Source organism: Panicum hallii, chromosome 4, assembly GCF_002211085.1.
Source record: "Panicum hallii strain FIL2 chromosome 4, PHallii_v3.1, whole genome shotgun sequence".
NCBI classification, from domain to species: Eukaryota; Viridiplantae; Streptophyta; class Magnoliopsida; order Poales; family Poaceae; genus Panicum; species Panicum hallii.
In genome coordinates this window covers 23,864,791-23,880,277 of record NC_038045.1, presented here as the reverse complement: position 1 = coordinate 23,880,277, position 15,487 = coordinate 23,864,791, and positions in this window count along the sequence as shown.

The following is a 15,487-nucleotide window of genomic DNA, read 5'->3' as shown; positions in this document are numbered from 1 at the left end:
AACATCTTGGAGATGTCCAGTCTCATCTTCTTGAGAGTACCCGCAAAGAGCAGGTTGAGGCCGCTCCCGCCGTTGATGAGTACTCAGGTGAGTTGTGAGCCCGCTACGACAGGGTCTTGGATGAGCAGGAATTTTTCTGGCTTGGAGAAGCTGGTCCATTGATCATCCCTGGAAAAGGAGATTGGGACCTCACTGTATCTCAGAGGTCGTGTCGTGCCCGGCTCCATAGAGAGTATTTCATGGAGGGTTAGCTTCTGCGCGCGCTTGGATGGGAATCCGCCGTCTCCATCGAAGATGATGTTAATGATGTTCTTCGGATCCTGAAAGTCTTGAGCCCCTGACTTGTCACCTTCTTCATCATCCTCCTTGTCCTTTCGCTTTCCTGGTTGATGGAGGGGTGGTGCGTTGAGTGATTTGCGGATGGTGATGCACTCGAAGAGTGTGTGCCACGACTTCGGGTGTATCGGGCATTGTTTGCGGATGACTTGCTCGTATTCCGAGTGGTTGTTCCCCGACTTCTTGCCACGCGGGTTGTGCTCAATAGCCGCAACTTCATGGTCTAGCTTGCGCTTTCGGGTGTTCCCCGAGTGGTTCCACTGGCTTTTGTCGAAGTGGCCATTGCCATTGCCTTGCTTGTCATGGTTGCGCTTGGGGAAGCGATTGTTTTTCTCATCCTCCTGGTCAGCCCACCTTGCCATCATGTCACGCAGCTCCAGGGCAGTAGTCGGGCGATTGCGCCCGAAGTTGTTGTGGTAGAACCAACCTGAAGTACACCGGCTCAAGTACGCGAGTCCCCTCTTGAGGGCTCCACCGTACTTCAAACGGTATAATCCATTGGCCTGTTGGGTAACGTCCCGATAAACCACCGAAAGCAGGATCAAACAAGGTACCTCGCACGAAGGTGAGTCCAGAGATACAAATGGCATTACACTTTACATCACAGGCAGGTATATTACATAAGTGTATAAAAGCAACATTAGTTCCCAATGAAGGGACATTATTACAGCATAGTTTAAGTTTTAAGTTACAGCAGCGGAGTTTGAAAACACGGACACTGTACACGTCGTCACTATGGATATCATGCTAGCCCAGGCATGATATCACTCAGCAAGATCTGTGTTGGCCGGGGACGGATCCCATTCCACGGACCAACCATCAGGCAGGGGGTAGGGCCACGGTATAGGGAGAGCTGTCTCATCAGGGGGATTACCTGAAGTAGAAAGTCATAATGCAAGATTGAGTATACTAATACTCAGCAAGACTTACCCGTTCATGGTATACTTAGCCATGTACCTAGACTTATGCAGGCTTTTCAGGTTTTGGGTAAAGTTTTCAGCTGAAAAGCAACAAAGAGTAGATCCTTAATTTTCAACTTTTAGCTTTCCAGTTCTAGGTGGTTATCCATTCTAGGTGAGCACCTATAGCTATTCAAGCATGGTAGAATTTTTAGCCAAGCATCCTCTTTGATAATCACAAAGTTACTCTTGTTACTCTATGTGGTAAAGGGATCAAGCAGTCTCAATCTCCGCGAGAAACGGACGATTCCTGAATCGAATTTCAACCTTGCAAGGATAAACCTAACTCACACACTTGGAACGTTCAGCAATTGTTCCAAAGCAACCGTTTGCCTTTCATTCCGACTCGTGGATCAGATCCACCACAAGCGATTGCAGGACCATACGCACTTCCAAAGTGCAGGACGTACGCCTGTAGCGCGACTACATGTTCGTACTCCTGGTTGCCCTGCAACACGTATTCCTACACGTCGAATAGAGTAACAGGAAGAACCAAAATACGAGTCGTGGGAGGTATGTCCACTCCTCGGGCCGATTGGTTACTAGGCTTACCGCTTACCATATTTTGCGGCATGTGGCTAGTACTTTCAAACGCTTAACCACCGCTACCACACACTGCGACCTTATCAAATTCAACAACACAGACGGGGTATCATTTCAACCATGATACCTTATATAATTCCCGTCCGTCATCCTTATAGTGATTATAGGAAGGTAAACATTGCAATCCCTATATCGCGCAAGTGACAGGAAATCACCCGACTTCTACCGGTCCTATTAGCATAGCAGCTATTCAGATTCAAATTTTAGTGTTCAGCTCATTGGTTCCTGGAATTATGCAACTAGGGTTTTCAAGCAATTCCTAAGAACTTAATGCATAGAAATATATAAATAGATATACATTGCAGTGTAAATAAAATAGTGGGTTATGTCCGAGGCTTGCCTTCTTGCGTAGTGTTGGGGGCAGTAGGGTCAAAGTTTTCCGAAATTTGGTTCGGAACTTCAGTTAGACCTTCGACGGTGTTCCCTGGGTCTTCAGCTGGTTCTATTCCTTGTTCCAGAACCACTTCGTAATCACCGTCGGCGAGAGTAGTCGAGTCTACATGATGTGCAAAACTATAAGTTGAAGAATGCATATTCTTGTATGTTATTTCACAATAAAGTTCCAATCCAAGAAAAGTAGAAATTACTTATTACATATGTCATTTAGTTCTGCACTGGGCAGTCATTTATTGGGTATTAATTATTTTATCTAGACACATTAAACAGTAGGGTTAACTACACTAAGCATCTAACTAGTGGCATAAGGTAAAAGGTTGGGTGGGTTTCTAATAACCATATTAAATAACTTTATTTATTTGCTGTACCAAGTATTTACATGAACCCTATGTTGATATTAAATTATGGACTTATTATAATATGTCCAAATTATTTTAATTGTTTACCATCTAATCCTAAGTTGGGAATTTAATGACAGGTTATACTATTAGAGAACAGCACCCTAACATATTTTCATAATTTTTGAGCATTTAAATTTACAGATATTAATTATATAAGGTTAACTATGCATTATTCATAATTAAACTCATATATTATGAAAATACTACTTAAATAAAAGAATAAATATTTTTCTTAGATTCTACATATTAAAAGAAAACTAACACAACTGATTTCATATTTTTATCATTTTTCTATCAAATACTAGACTTTCTTTAAGCCTACAACCAATTAAACTTAACATTTAAATTAGAGCATCAAACATTCAGAAACTGAATTTCATCCTTTAAGTAAAATTGTAGATCTTAAAAAGAGGATTCTAACAAACTTTAGATTGTATTTTTGTGATTTTTCCTTGAATTGATACAGAATTTCAAAATTTGCATCAGAATAACATAAAGGGGTCCTTTAAGCACTATTCACATGAGTCTACGGTTTTTTTCAGATAGCCCCCTGGGTTTCTAATTCTTCTAACCCGAGATCCCTAGGCTAGAGACAGAAGGGGAGCGGGGAGGGGACGGCCATGTTCCGGCGAAGAGGGTCCGGCGAAGAGGGTCGTCGGCAGCGAGGTCCGAGGGGAGGGGAGGTTTCAGAAGCTCACGACGGTTCAGGTGCACCCCGTGTCGAGGGCTGTGGTGGTCAGAAGAGTGGATCTCGATGAGAACCCGAGGTGGCGGCGGAGAGGTCACTGTCGACGGTGAGGCTCCGGCGGCCAACGTCGGCAGGGAACCTGCGCACGAGCTTCAGTGAGACGTGGGGATGGTGGTGATGCTGTCAATTGGAAGTATACACTTCGGATTAGAGGTGACCGATGAAGACAGTGGCGGCGGCGGGGGGATGGATGCCGGTGAGCGTCGCGAGAACGATGCAGGGCACTAGAGACCCTACGAAGTGGCCGTAGAGCTTCACAGCGATGATGTAGTGCTGGCCAATAGGTCGCGGCGGCGTGGAAATGCTTGAAGTGAGCTGCCCACGGTGAACCGAAGGCGGTGGCGGAGCTCGAGGTAGCCGGAGCTATGGAAGATGTAGCTCGGGGGCGAGAGGGTGAAATTGATCGGGCTAGAGAGCACCAATGGGTCACGGCGGTGCTTTAGCAGCTTTGGATTGGAGTTTAGATGGAGCGAGGGTGGCTAGCGACGGTGGACAGCAAGGGCGACGGAGGTCCGGTGAGAGCTCAAGCTCGAAGAAGAGAAAATGCTAAGGCTTAGGGCGTTCGGAGAAGTGAAGCAAGTCGCAATGCAACGGTTGAGCCTGCCTTAGAGCCAGGAGGGGCATTACGCGGGCAAGCAGGAGCTGGCGATGACGATGAGGTGCGTGGCGGCCGGCGGGTGGTTCAGGTCGCCGTGGCGTGCGCGGAAGAGGGCAGCAAGGGGGCAAATAGCACCGGGGTTGAGGAGAGGATGACGTGTGGGGGTTAATCCAGCAAGAGGTGGCGCGGCGGCGGCAGAGCGGCGGCCAGAGGTGAAGCACTGCCGGCGACAGGCGAGCAAAGCAGGGGAGGCACGTGCGCGAGGAAGAAGAAGAGAGGTGAGGAGGTCCAGGGGACTTGTTTGAAATTTTTAGAAAGTTTAAGGGCCTCTCAGTAAACTAAAATTTCTCACTGATATAGAGATCAAATGAGAAAGTGCCCAAAATGAAAGTTGTAGGGTTTTTCAAACTCTACAACATTGCTTTAGGGCTCAAGTTCAAAAATTCAAAGTTTACAGCTTTTTATGTTAAATTTTCAAACAAAGGTGGAATTTGAATTACCTTTGTCTTTACTAAAATAGATTTGATCAAATTTTGGATATATTTGTAAATTTTCATGGAATGTCATGATGACTTGTATTTTTACACTTTAGCCCTTAAATAACATGATTATTACTTTGACACTTCAACTATTTTGCTTATAGGCCCTTCAATTTTTGTTTTAGTCACACATAGGTCCCTAGTTCCACACAAAGGCCTATTTTCTTAGGTTTTAACCTACCTTTTACACTTTCTTCCCTAGGGTCATATAAATTTGACACCTAGTATTATATTTATCTTGGGTTTTAATGTTATCTCCCATTTCACTTAATTAACACTCAAGGACCCATATTCTATAGAATTTACCAATATACCCTTTACACTAAATCTAGTGGCTAGATTTCTAATTACCTGATTGTCACAGTTGTGGTACGTGTTCTTTGAGAAAAGGCCATGTTGGAAGAAATGGATGATGTCCTCATCGGTGATGTTAGCGATGGTGGCGCGCGTCTCAAAGATGATGTCCTCATCGGTGATGTTAGCGATGGTGGCGCGCGTCTCAAAGAAATGCCGTGTGTAAGACCTCAGGGTCTCATTCATCTCCTGCTTCACCTGGAAGAAGTCGTGGTAAGTGCCCGCCCTGATCATGGACCCCTGGAAGTTGTCGCTGAAGGCCCGCTTGAGGTCCTCCCATGAGTCGCCGGAGTTTGGCTTGAGGCTTTCAAGCCACGTGAGGGGTGCAGACTCCAGAGCCACCAGGAAGTAGAGAGCTTTTGTAGAGTTGGATCCCCCTAAAACTTCAATGGCGATAGAGTAGCAACAAAGCCATTGGCGCGGGTCTTGCTTACTGTCATACTTGGGGATTTTGACTGTTTTGAAGTCCTTGGGGTAGGACTTGTCAGTGGTGCTGGTGGTGAAGGCGGGGAAGCGGCCGCTGTCATCATCGTCACGGTACCTGCCGGGACGGTCCCTTCTCCTCGCTTCAATAACAAGCCGCGTGTCGCAGCCCTTGTTGATTTTCTGCCTCAGGTCGATCGTGGGAGCATCATGGAGGTTGGCCTCGACTGGATCTTGGTCGTGGTGCTTTGCCCTGCGCTGGTTGCAAGGGGGTTGTTGTACTTCTTGTTCATTGTTGCCACGCGCGAAAAGATGGCCCTCATTGCGCTGGCTGTTGTCGTTCCTCCGACTCCCATGTCCTCCTCTAGGGATACGACTCACCAGCATGGTATCACCATGGAGCTCAGATCTCGAGAGCTGATTTCGAGTGGAGGACACTGGGTGTTGCCCATCGAGTTGCACGTGCGCGCGTGGGGTCAAGTACTGTAGCCTTTGGGAGTTGTTGAGCTAGTAGTGCTGCTTCTGCTATTGCGCCAATCGGTGTACGGTACTCGCGATCCGCGACTGCTGCAAAAGACTTGTTGAGATCCCTTGGTTCATAGGCGCGACTCTGTGCGTTGCACCTGCGTTGAGCGCGTTTGGCATTCTTTGCCCGCCGGATCCAACGGTGCTCCTCGTCTTCATCTTGGGGAGCGTCAGTTGTGGGCTTGTCGGCTGAGATGTCCGTGAGTTGTTCATTGTCGTACTGGGTGCCCAGCTCGTTTTCCTCCGCATTGCGAAGGGAGGCCATGCAGACTTGACGATCTAGCGAGTGGTTAGCCCTAAGGCTGTACTCGAGTAGCTCTGTGCTACTTTCTCCTTCTTCCGCGATAGGAGAACGAGGTCTACCCTCTTGGAAGGGTAGTTCCTGCATGAAGGCCACAAGGCGAGACTCATAATCGAGTAGTTCGGAGGGCTCAAAGCCTTTCTAGTACACGAAACATCCTTGCAGCGTTGAAGTGATTGTTAGACCCAGAAAGCTACCCGAAAAAGATTCGGTGTGGCCATCGGGTTGCGAGTGGTTTTCAAGGGCGGGGGCTGCCCGACAAGCGGTGACTCCCTCGTCTTCAAGTCCTTCTTGGATCCGGCTTAAAGGTGTAGTACTGCACGGGGAGTACTCTTCATCGGAATTCGAGTAGATGTTGAAAATGGGGACCTCCTATCAGACCCGGGGCCACGGGGCTGTGTACATCAAGGAGTCCGTATTGGGCTAGGGGATAGGACGTGTCCTGTACCTTATTTATGTTGTATTCTACCCGCATGCGGAGTAGAACTAGTCGGTACAGAAGGAAACTACTCGAGTTGTACTTGAGTACGATTCCTAAGTTAGTATCAGGCTAGGATTCATGTAACCCTGTCCTCCCGGATATATAAGGGCGGGAAGGGACCCCTCTCAGAACATAAGATCACCAGATCAACATCAAGGCAATACAAACCATCATACAGGACGTAGGGCATTACGCATATTTGCGGCCTAAACCTGTCTAAATCTTGTGTTGTCTACTCCTTCGAGTTCCTGATCTCGGCGCATCCTAACCCAAAACCTACCACCTTGGGTATACCCCTCGGTGGGCAGCCGGATAAAACCCGACAGCTGGCGCGCCAGGTAGGGGAGTGCATCAGAGATCCGCTGGAGAACTCGATGGCTCTTTTCAAGCTCCCCAGTCCCATGCTCCCAGAGGGCACAACCTTTGTTTTTGGCTCGTGGGTCTGCGTTGCCAACGGCGCAGGCGGTTTTCGTCGGCACATCGTCAACAACACCATCAAGCCGAAAGCACTCGCCTCAAGGCTCGATGACTTTGTCGATAATCTCGACGAGTTGCCGTTTCTTGATTCTGCCAGGGAAACCGAGGCAGAGTCTGTCACTACTATTCCTTTTTCCGCGTTGGAAAAGGACTTGGGCTCTTTGCTCCAGGCTGGGGGCTCCGATGCCACCGCATGTCGGGGGGCTGAGGATCACCTGGCCACTTGTGGGTTGATGATCACCACCACCTCCGAAGGACGAATCATTCATTGGAAGGGGATGGATCTGTCCGATCTACTCGGACATGAAGACCGCTTGGTAGCCCACCTTGAGCCTTTGCCTTTTCAGGAGGGCAGAGCGTTGGCTACCATTACCGTGGGCTCGACTGAACTAGTCGAAGCCCCCTCTGAAGAACTCGCAACCCGCCAAGTTCTAATGGCGGAGGAGGGGGATGATGATGCCCTCATCCCCATTGGCGCACTTGACGGGATATCAGAAGACGAAGACACTGCTGAAGCTGTGGACGAGAACGACGCCGAGCGCGACGCGCGACGAGCAAGAAACAGAGCTCGTGCGGTTCGTAGAAGGTGGGCTAACGAGCGCATACGTTCTGCACAGCGTGAACTCGATGCTGAATTCGCCGCGGCAGATGAACGTGGCTTCAGGACTCCTGTGGCCAACATTGCTCGGGTAACAGTACTACTCGAGCGAAGCAATGACCCCAACGTTCGACAAGCGCTCCTCTACGCCCAACGGGCGTGGGTCCAGCTAGACCAGCAGGCTCCGGCATCACTCTTCAGGGACGAGCACATCAGAGACAGCCGTAGCCAGGCCCCAAGCCGAACAACAGGTCATCGCCCGCGACCCCAACGCAGCAATAACAATGATGGTGTGGGCGGGAGTCAGTTCACCGGCGGGAGGCGGCAGCCACCTCTGGCAAACAACTCGAGGCAGCCCAACCCTCCACGTCCACAACCAGACCTTCGCCAGAAGATCAATGAGGGGCGCGATGCCCGGTCAGTCCTCGACTCGAGGCGACGGGAACGCGAGGTAGTCGAGCGAGACGATGCTGACTGCAGCGATCGTTTTCCTGCGTTCACTGCGAGATTCAACAGCTATAAGTACCCGGAGGGTTTTAAGCCAATTGGTATTACCAAGTATGACGGTAAGCAGGCCCCCCAACAATGGCTCCGCTGTTACTCCACTGCTATTGAGGTGGCTGACGGCTCCAACACTACCAAAGTCGTCTACTTTCCGATGGCTTTGGAGCCTGCACCATTGACTTGGCTGGAAAGCCTCCCCAACGACTCCATCAACTCCTGGGAAGGCCTCAAGAAGGTTTTCATCGACAACTTCCAGGGGGCGATATCCCGAGCAGGAACCCGGCACGACCTCGCCCAGTGCAAGCAAGAGCGTAACAAACTCCTTCGATCCTACACCCGACGTTTCTTCGATGTACGGGCCACCATCGCCAACATCTCGGAGGAGGACATCATCGACTGCTTCTACAACGGCCTCACAGACCCAGGTATATATCGCAATTTTGGACGTAACAAACCGAAGACGGTTGCAGGACTACGCGACATGATGCACGACTGGTCTGAACAAGAAGAAAAGATGCGCGAGAGGTTTCCAAGACGCACCGACCTCAACCAGAAGCGCAACAACGACAACCGGGCTGACAAAGGCCAGCGGGACTTTTCGGGTTCTTCCCGAAAACGCAAGCCAGACGATCTTGTCACGGCTGTGGAACGTCCTTCGTGGGGCAAGAAGTCGACCACGCAGGAGTAGTTTGAAAAACTCCTGCAGAAAAAGTGCCCGTGGTGCGTCAACTCCAAACACGCAGCGATCGACTGCTTTCAGCTCAAGCGCACCTTTGGCTCTCCTGGAAACGGCAAGAAGAACAAGTCGACGGGCAGAGAGCCCGAAGACGAGGAACAGGAAGATAAATCTGAGACGCCCAAGTGCCAGGATGCCTCCAAGACCGTCAATGTCATCTTTGGCGGTGATGAAGATTTTTGCTCCAAGCGGGAACAGAAGTTGCTGCTACGGGAAATTCTATCCATTGAGCCAGCGGTACCACGACCACTCCGATGGTCGGAGGTCCCCATATCGTTTTCCTGTGCTGACCAGTGGACCAGCTTTTCTGAGCCTGGGAAGTTTCCACTGGTGCTGGATCCCGTGGTCGCAGAAGTTAAGCTCACTCGGGTTCTTATCGATGGTGGGAGCGGACTTAATCTTATCTTCGCTAGTACACTGAAGAAGATGGGTCTGGACCTGACCAACAAGCTTACACCGAGCAAGGCTCCTTTTTACGGTATTGTCCCTGGCAATGCCGCGCACCCGCTTGGAACGGTCGTTCTCCCAGTCACTTTTGGGACGAGGGAGAATTACCGAACCGAGTTCATCAAGTTCGAGGTGGCCAACTTTGAATCTTCCTACCATGCTATACTAGGGAGGCTGGCGCTCGCTAAGTTCATGGCGGTGCCGCATTACGTCTATTTACTTCTCAAGATGCCAGGACGTAGTGGCGTGCTCACGCTCCGAGGCGACTTGAAGAAGTCCTATGATTGCAACCAAGAGGCCATCCAGTATGCATCGACTTCCCGTGTGCCAGATGCTTCCGAAGACGTACTCGCGGCTACACAGCAACTTTCTCAAGCCGAGCTGGAAATTCCGACGAAGAAGGCGAGCCAATCAGGCGACAAGTCGACAGGCGATGTGGCTCTCAAGACGATCCAGCTCCAAGAAGGCGATTCATCCAAGACAGCCACTATCGGTGCAGGCTTGGGTGCCAAATAGGAACTCGCGCTCATCAGTTTCCTGCGGGCTAACCGAGACATATTCGCATGGAAACCATCGGATATGCCAGGGGTGCCCAAGGAGCTGATCGAGTTTAGTCTTAATGTATATCCGCAAGCTGTACCAAAGAAGCAACGACTTCATCGTTTTGCCCCCGACAAATGGGAGGCTATCAAACGAGAAATAGCTAAACTCCTCGCGGCTGGATTCATTAAAGAAGTAATCCACCCAGAGTGGATAGCTAACCCTGTTCTTGTATTGAAAAAGAATAAAGAATGGAGAATGTGTGTCGATTATACCGATCTCAACAAGCATTGCCCAAAAGATCACTTTGGGCTCCCTCGCATCAATCAGGTAGTCGACTCAACCGCAGGTTGTGTACTGTTATGTTTCCTTGATTGTTACTCAGGGTACCACCAGATTGCTCTCAAGGAGGAAGACCAGATCAAGACCGCGTTCATCACCCCGTTTGGAACTTATGCATATAAAACCATGTCCTTCGGGTTGAAGAACGCAGGCGCTACCTATCAGCGCGCAATTCAAATGTGTTTCGCTGATCAGTTACACCGGAACGTGGAGGCCTACGTGGACGACGTGTTCGTGAAGACCAGAAGTCCCGAGGGCCTGATCGCGGATCTGGAGGAAACTTTCGCCAGCCTAAGGAAGTACCGATGGAAGCTCAATCCGACCAAGTGCGTTTTCGGTGTTCCATCAGGCAAATTGCTCGGGTTCATAGTCAGTAACCGGGGCATTGAGGCCAACCCTGAAAAGATTACCGCCATCACCGACATGGAGGTACCTGCCACAATCAAAGATGTGCAGAAGCTTACAGGGTGCATGGCAGCTCTCGACAGATTCATCTCCCGGCTCGGGGAGAGAGGATTACCTTTCTTCAGACTCTTAAAGCATCAAGACAAGTTTCATTGGACAGAGGAAGTCGAGCGGGCCCTGCAGGATCTCAAGCAACACCTACAGTCGCCCCCGATCCTCACAGCTCCATTGCCGGGTGAGACCCTTTTACTTTACATTGCGGCAACTACCCATGTTATTAGCAGTGCCGTTGTTGTCGAACAATCCGAGGAGGGCCATGCTTTTGGCGTGTAGAGGCCCGTATACTTTGTCAGTGAGGTACCCTCGGAGTCTAAGGTGCGGTACCTGGCGGTCCAAAAGCTTCTCTATGGCATATTGATTACTTCAAGGAAATTACGTCACTACTTTGAAGAGTACCAGATCACCGTGATCACAGACTACCCGCTGGCCGACATCCTACACAACCAGGACGCCACGGGTCGTATTTCAAAGTGGGCAGTAGAACTGGGGGCTTTGTTGTGACAGTTCGTGTATTTGTAATGCTAGATATATTTTGTTAGTGTGAAATATGTGTTTGTTACCGTAAAGCTTGTGCGTGTTTGTGTGAAGCTTTTGAAAATTTAAAGTGCAAGTAAAAAGGGTATTTGTGTAATTACAGAAAAACCTAGGGTTGTTTTTGCAAAATATGTTTGGATGGGAAGTAATTTCGAAATAAGTGAAAGGTGGTTTTGTAAACATGTTTTTCTTATTTTATGTCTTGTAAAAATAAATATTATTTATCCAAAAGTTTCATTTAAAATGTGTATGTTGAAATGGGTAAAAATTTTGGGTAAAGTGGTAAAAATAAGGGTATTTATGTGATTTTATAAAAGTACAAGTCCTTTTATGCAAAGTAATTGATTTACAAAAGTAACTTTCAAAATTACTCAGGACTAAAGTGTAAAAGTGCAAGTCATCATGACATTGTCTATCCACTCATTATGACGAGTCTATCCCGTCATTATGACGTGTCATAAATGCTTGCATTTAGGTCCTGAATTTTATAAAATTCATTCTTTAGTACAAAAGCAATTCAAATCCGATTTTTGTTCAAAGATTCACGTGTAAAAATACAAGTTTTGAGTTTTTGAACTTGAGCCCTAAAGCAATGTTGTAGAGTTTGAAAAACTCTCCAACTTTCGTTTTGGGCATTTCTTCATTTGAGTTTTAAATCAACGGGAAATTTTGTTTTACAGACAAGCCCTTGCAGTTTTCTGTATTTGCGCATAAGTCCTTGGGAAAATCAATTTTCCCCTTCTGCTCTGTTTCTTCTCTGGCGCCCTTATCCTTTCCCCACCGGCAGCAGCTCTAGCAAATTTCTTTTTTCCCTCCCTCTCTCTTCCCTCCACTGATACAGGGCGTCCAGGCGGCGTGGGGGATTTTTCCCCTGTTTCCCTCCCTCTGTTCGGCACCAGGCGGGGGGCAGTGGATCCAGGCAGGAGCAGGCCGGGCAGCTCCAAGCGCAGCAGGCGGCAGCGGGCGGCTCGGCAGGAGCCGAGCGGCGGGCGGCGGCTTGCGTGCAGAAGCGCGGCAGGCGCGGCTCCTAGCGCGGGCTCGGGCGGCTAGCAGCGGCGGCTGCGGCGGGAGCCAGGGCGGCGAGCAGCCCAGGCCAGGCGGGGCGCGCGCGGGTGAGCGGCCGCGCGGCCCAGGCGCACTGGCGGCAGAGCAGCTCGGGGTTGGAGCGGGCCCAAGCAGCGCGGTGGGTCGGGCGCGGAGCAGGCGGAGAGCGGCCGGCGCAGGTGGGCGTGCGGGCGGCGCAGGGGCCAGAGCGGACGGCACAAGGCGCGGGGCGGCTTAGCACGGAGACCAGCGGTGGAGGAGCGAGCGGAGGCGGCCTGGGCAGAACGGCGGGCGGCGCTGCGCAGGAGCGGAAGATGGAGCGGCGGCAGCGGCTCGGGTGCGGTGCGAGCGGGCGTGTGGATGGCTCGGCACAGCAGCGCGCGCGGCAGGTGCAGGAGCTGGCAGAGCGCGCGGATGCAGGAGCTGGCGGCGTGGAGCAGGAGCGCGCGCGGCGCAAGCGCTAAGGGCGCGCGTAAGCGTGCGGCAAGCGGCAGCTTAGCTGGAAAGCGAGACGCTGGCGGGCAGGCGGTGGCTCGCGAACGCGCAGGGGAGCAGAGGCGAGAGGCGCGAAACGCAGGCGAGCCCGAGCGAGCTGGCGGCGGCGTGTGCTGGCGTGGCGCGGCGTGGATGCGCACAGGCGCGGTGCAGGAGCGGATCCGGCGGTGCGGGTCACGGCGTGCGAATGGGCGCGGCCAAGGGGCGCGCGGCTCGGCTGATGGCGAGCGAAGTTGGAGTGGGTGCAGCTAGTGACGCGGCTGTGCGGATGGAGTGTGCAGGTGGAGTTTTGGCGCGGCAGTTTGGCGTGAACCAGTACGAGGACAATAAGGCCCCGTGTGTGGAGTATCTGATGGTAGTTTGGCGCGGGCAGCCGCAGCAAGACGTGACGCGGACCAAGAACGCAGAAGCAGTGCGGCAAGACCGGAACAAGTGACGCCGAGCCCCTGCGCAAGGACTGGCGATACGTAGCGGGGTTTCTGCGCGAGAAGCGGGAACACGGTGGCGTCGACCTTAACTACGCCACGGAGATCTCTGGTGATGCAAGAGTGGCTGTATCGAGGATGCGAGCTCGCTCGCTCGTAAGATGCACGAGGGGCAACGAGCCGGAAGGAAAGATGGCGAAGCAAAGGCGACAGTTATAGCGTGGCGAATTCAAAAGGAGCAACTGCGCGGGTGTGCCGACCATGTCTCAGCGGCACACGCGCATGGGCAGTGAAGGCTTAACCCGTGAACAAGAGGACCTTGAGGTTCGCGGAGGATTTGGCATAGCGAACCAATCCGGCTCTGTCGTCTCGTCCCAGGAGTCCACGACACCCAGCAACTCCTATCTCCCGTCGATCATCCGAGCAAGACCTTGACACCTCAAGAAAGCTCGTGAACCCTCTCATCGAGCTCTTCTCATCGCCAATCTTGTTCGCCACGGGAATTCACTTTCCGTCTGCTATTCTCCACAACCAAGGTTTACCCTAATTCACTAAATCTCCTTAATACCGGTGATTTCTTTACTGAAATATCGTCGTTATCTTCCTGTTATCTGTTTTCCCCGACCAGGGACTTGATTACGATGTTTTAGAAAATTCTAGGGTGTTCTTTGTAAAAATTTCCAAAGCTTTCCGTATTTCAAATCGATGAACTTCTACATTTCATAGATTTTCGTAGGAAGTTCATAAAAATGTAAAATCAGTTTTGTTTGAAACCCTAAGTCAAACACTACAAGCTTTATGTCATGATCTTGAGTTGAGATCTTTGATGCGTGGTTTAGGTCAAATATTAGGGAATGAATGTTTTATTGTGCTTTATATTGTATGCATGTGATATAGCTGGGAAATAATTATAGGATATATGTTTTAAATGGAGATGTGTGACAGTTAGTTAATCCTGTCACCCGAGTGCTCATATCTCTGCCTTCAAGACTTTGTCCTTTTCTTGATTGTCGTTTCCTTAGGGTTCTCTTCGTATAAAGATCCCTATTAATCCGTGTGTATATGCTACTTAGCCAATACCTCTCTGCAACTATGCTTTAGTATTGGCTATCAGATCAGCCACTAAGCATCTGTTCCCTTTGAGTTTAGAATATTTCTGCGTAACAGCTGTCAGCCGATACATTTCTTGTGATATGCTTCTACTATCGGCTGGTTAACTGATACGATTGTTACCTTTCAAGTATCGACTACTGCCGATACAAGTCTGTTGTTCTGTCCTACATCGACTACACAGAGTCGATGTATCGAAGAGACACACACAATCTTAGGGTTTTTGCCATCGGCCGACCCAAGCCGATTTTGGTTGCTTTTCCATGTCGGTCAAACACGGCCGATCAATCTTAGTTTTCCTATCTCCATTCCACACATCTCTATGAGCCGATTTATCGACTGAGAGATCGTCTATCTATATCTATCAGTCATGTATCCTCAATCACACTCCCATCGACTGTACGTCACTCAATAGTTGTGCTGACGTACTCGAGTCGATATAACCACACTTAGTTACCTAAAATGACACTTAAAGCACATCTCAGTTAAGACACAACTGCTTTAGGAATCCTCCCTCTGCTGAAGTAATCGATGCTTTCATCGATCAATCAGGAAACCGGTGCACCTATCAATCGGCTACACAAACTAAAGTACACAACCCTAGATCAATAAGATCGTGCATTAGACACACCTCTGTTAGGCACGACCTAAGCACATCAATCAGCTAAACCCCCGTTGTTTCCAATCGGCTCTGTTGTAATCTTCAACGAGTAGCCGATTCTAGTTAGTTGTCCCCCTAAAGCTTTGTCTAGGTTTAGTTCAGATCTTTTAGTTGTTATGTGAATAGTGTGTTATATGAGTGTTGGATTACAACTCTGTTGTGAAGTAAAATAGTTTTGAGTGCATACTTGAATGTGATGTTGCATTACATGTAGATACGACTACTTCCGCACGCAGTTCCTACAAGATCTTCCAGAAGTCTACGGCGGATGTTCCTGAAGATCAAGTAAATGTCACCAAGGGAATATCTGAAGCCCCGAACCAAAGTTCGGAAGATATTAACATTTCTGACTTCAGACCCACCAGTAAAGGCAAGCCCCGGACATAACCTACTATTTTATTACACTGCAATCTATATCTATTTACGTATTCTATGCATTAAGTTC